The sequence below is a fragment of the Sinocyclocheilus rhinocerous genome, unplaced genomic scaffold, assembly GCF_001515625.1.
Source record: "Sinocyclocheilus rhinocerous isolate Xijiao unplaced genomic scaffold, SAMN03320098_v1.1 scaffold2028, whole genome shotgun sequence".
Lineage (NCBI taxonomy): Eukaryota > Metazoa > Chordata > Actinopteri > Cypriniformes > Cyprinidae > Sinocyclocheilus > Sinocyclocheilus rhinocerous.
In genome coordinates, this window is record NW_015628691.1 from 155,965 (window position 1) to 160,746 (window position 4,782).

Consider the following 4,782-nt stretch of genomic DNA (forward strand, 5'->3'; position numbering starts at 1 on the left):
TTTTGATTCGACAAAGGAAATATTAAGAAACACCTGCAATATTTCTAAATGAAGGGTTTGGAACCTGTAAAGCGCTGCACATACGTGCCTCTACCTACATTTCTGCAAAACTCAAAAAACGTAGCCTACTTATACATACGCTGCAGTTACCAGTTGAAATGAACACTAGAGGCAGTAAAACTCCCACAACTTTTATTATTTTTCACACGTATGATTTGCAGGTCCACAGTTTCGATTAATAAAGCCTAATTTTCGCATAATTACATTATGTTATGGAATATTATGTAATGAATTCAAAACAAATTTAACATGCTGCGAGATTTGAGATTTGAAAACTGGTGCATTTGAAGGTTAGCGTCCCATATCCAGCTTTATATGCATGAGTTTTCTATTTCAGTAGGTTTGCTCGGTAGGTAGCTCACGGGATTGTTAACACTATCGGGTAGGTTTAGGGTTGGGTTTGGTGTAGGGGATATTTCCAACACGATAGTGCATTAACGTTCGGCAACACCTCGAATATTTGAATTATGAACCACCGCAATACGTACCTGAAGCAACGTAATACAAACACAGCAATACGTGCCTATATCAACGTAACAAATACGTGCCAAGGTCACATATTGAACCCGCATTTCACTTTGAAACTGCCGTGAAACGTGCAGTAAGGTACGTAAAAACAAAAGTAAAAAAAAAAACAACACAAAAAAGAAAAAGAAAAAAAAAAAGGAAAAAAAATAACTAAATAAAATAACTAAATAAAAAATAACTAAATAAAATAAAATCCTGCACATATTTCTTATAAAAAAATAACTAATATTCAAATCAGTAGTGCTCCTTGTTTTGTGGAATTAAACTCAATTCATTGCTAGCGCTAACCAGAGAGATGCACATATACAGGACTTAGTACAATGAGACTTTATATGTATCTTTGATGTTATAGTCCTAGTATTATAGAGTAAAGACCTATATGTATTATTTAAATCACACAATAGCCTATATCTGTAAAGTATATTTATAAGCTGGCCTTTACAGTACATCATAATATTGGTGTATGGCAGTATTTGTTGCTCTTTTTAATACTATAAATAAGGATGCTTTTCAGCATTGTCATTAAAATAATCTTAACATCTGCAGATCATTCTGTAGGAGAAATTAAATGCCTTTTGTTTTCATTGTAACTAAAACAATATCACTTTTTCTTCTGGATTTAATTCATACTGTAGCAGACTCACTCACCACAAAAACATAATATTCGTAATATTCTATTATTTGTATAATACATTTACTATATATTAATATTTATTTGCTTCTATTTCTATTACATGCATCACAGATAATGTAATATATTTTGAATTAATTGAAACCTTTTTAAATTAATCATACACATTTTAGTTCAATGTACTGCAAATTAAATGTTACAAGTATTGCGAGTATTTTAATATTTTCCACAATATCTCAAAATTGTGAGGCAATTATCTCTTGAATCTCTACATGCATGGCAGGAAATTGTTGTAATTTAAAAACTTTTGTGTAGGAGGCGCTAAGGTTCCATAATAGAATCTGTAAACACATTCTAAGGGCGTGGTAATGCTGCAGCACTATAGAAATGAGGAATTATATCGAACTGAACATTTTTCCCCCCCAGAATATTTTCAAGTCTAAATCAACATGATCAGAGTTCTCCTTGTCTTACTATTTTGGCATACAGGTAAATATTTTATATTATAGTTAATTATATAATTAAGCAATAGTAGTGCTTTTATAACATGTACCCTTTTGTTTCTTTTTACAGGTTCTGTTTGCAGTGTTCAGCAAAGCCCCTCAAATCTAATCAAATCAGAGAAAGACACTGCAGAACTTGTATGCGAACACAGCATAGCAACCTACACTATAATTCTCTGGTACAAGCAAACACAAACAAACCATGGATTTACATTACTGGGATATATCTGGAATAAAAATTATTTTCCAGAGGATAATTTTAGTAAAAAAATCAAGTTGGACGGAGATGGAACCAAGAATGGTTCCTTAAAAATCCTCCAACTTGAAGCCAGTGACAGTGCAATGTACTACTGTGCAGCTAGTTTCCACAGTGTGATGAGCAGTCATGCCACAATACAAAAAGCTCTGAAAGCAGCAGTGCTGCACAATTAACCACAGCAGCTCTTTTGCACCTGCTCAAGGGCTTGGCTGAATTTCCTGTTAATATTTGCATCCTTCTGAATAGAAAACTTAAACAGGTCATACTAAATTCTTGTTTGATAGGGCCAAACAACCAATCATGGCAAACATTGCAAAAGTAAATATATTTAAGCAGAATGAATGAATGAATGAGTAAATAAATAACAGTATGCAACACTGGGAACATTTTTTTCCCCATTAACTGTTTGGAAAAATAAAGAAGTAGGTATAGTGATCACTCTCGATGACATCACTTCCTTCATTTCCTTAATTTAACTCATAGTGGAGTCACTCAGCAGAGAGAGACAACATGAGTAACGCTCCATATATCTGTGTTTCTGTCTTTGTTCTGTGTCTTGCAGGTAATAATTGGCCATCTAGTATTGTCTTGTTAATACATTGTATCATTGAATTAGCATCGCTTTTCATTAGATTTTATTCATTAATATTTCTTTCTACAGTCAGTATTCTTGGTAAAAGTGTTCTCCAGACTCCTTCTGATCTCCTGAAGAAAGAAGATGAATTTGTTGAGATCAAATGCTCTCACAGTATACAGAACTACTATGTCATACAATGGTACAAACAAAGCCAGAGCATCACGGTCCTTCAACTCATGGGACACATTAATGTTGAACAAGAAACCACAGAGCCTGAGTTTAAAGGCAAGATCAAACTGGATGGAGATGGAAGAAATAATGGCACTCTGACTATCAACACCCTCACGCTGAATGACAGTGCAGTGTATTTCTGTGCAGCATATGACACAGTGCTCAGAATCACCTCTGTCTAATACAAAAACCTTCTTGTGCTGTACAAATTTATAAGTAACTGCAAATTCTCTTTCACTTTACACCTGGATCTGTGGTTCAAGCAAATACAACACACATCGATATCTTAGCAATACACAGGGATTAATCATTCAGATATACAGTAGTAATATTAAATTAATAATCAATCAATCAATCAATCAATCAATCATTATTATTGTTAAATGTACAGTTTGCCAAAAAAGTGATAAGTTAATTTAGCAAATGTACATACATATTGCATTTTGAAAAAAAATATTGTGGGTAATATGGCTAGTGTGCAGTCAAGATGTAGTAGTTATTATAATCACTTGGAGGAGCTCTTGATTAATTTATGTGCAAATTATGTTGCACTAACCACTTTGAAATATTATTGCATTGATCAATAACAATTCAGAATTAAAATGCAAAACACATTTACTTGCACGACAATCAAAGCACCATTATTTATTGCATCTACATTATTTGAGATGTAAATTTGGGCAAATGGCTTTTGCTACACAAATAAATGTTGTTAAAAGAATCGTTTCCATAAAAATCATAATTTTACAGGTTTGGAGCTTACATGAGGGTATGTAAATAATAGAATTTAAATTCGGTGGTAAACTATCCCTTTAACTGCTTACAGCCATTCAATTTCCATTGATTTCCTCTTTGCAGATATTATTTGATAAAGGATTTTTCCGCCTAGCTTGTTTGCCTCCACATACTAATATTTGCTCTGCTCCTTTAATTGTGGATTTTGAACACACCCAGAATATTCTACACACCTTTTGATGTAATGAAAACCCAGATTTAGTGGTAACACCTCTCCGGTTAGTGACAGCACATAAGACATGTCACATTTTGTCTTGGAAATTCAGAAATTGTCATGCTGTTGGCATTATATTGAAACCAAGTGCCAAGATGAATCCAGGGTTAGTTTTTCTGATCATATCACTTCAGTGGATCACAGGTATTTGACAATATCAATGAAAAAGCATTGAAATCAAATCTGATTTGCACTCATGTTAACTGTTGAGTATTCTTATCTATATATTCCATACTTCTTTTGTCAGGTTTTGCAGATGTAAATGATGTTACACAGTCTCCAAACATTATGTTACCTGTCAAGGAAAATGCCACTCTCACCTGCAGTCACACAAAAGGTGATACTTATAACAGAATGTACTGGTTTCGTCAGCATCAAGGAAAAACGATGGAGCTCATAGTGTACACAACAAGTTTTGACACTGTGGAATTTGGAAAGCTGGAAAAAACAAAATACTCAGTCAATCATGAATCTGCTGCGAAGGGTGTTCTTACTGTGAAGAATCTGGAGTCTGATGACAATGCGCTGTATTTGTGTACAGTGAGTGAACACAGTGAACCAGAATCATTTCAAAGATGTACAAAAAACCCCCTTTTTAATCTGTCATGACAACTGATATAAAAGATCACACAGACAGGTGGCACTCGTGTTTAACACGTGCAGTCTGTCACAATGCAGCCTTATAGAAGGACTTAGATCTTTATGTACCAACTCGCAGCTCACTTTTTGAATGTCGGGGTATCTGCAGGATTTTTAAAATCAAATTTTTAACTTTTTAAAGACCCTTATAAGACCTGCTCAAATAAAATGAACACCGTATGAGCGAGGTAGGGCAATGTCTGTGGTAATATATTAAACCTTAAAATTACCGTAAAAAAACATGATTTACAGTTCAGATACAGGTTTTCACAAAAACAAAAAGTTTTTTTAAGAAGATAAACTTCACATTTCAGCTTTTACACCATTTTTAAGAAAAGGGAGTCA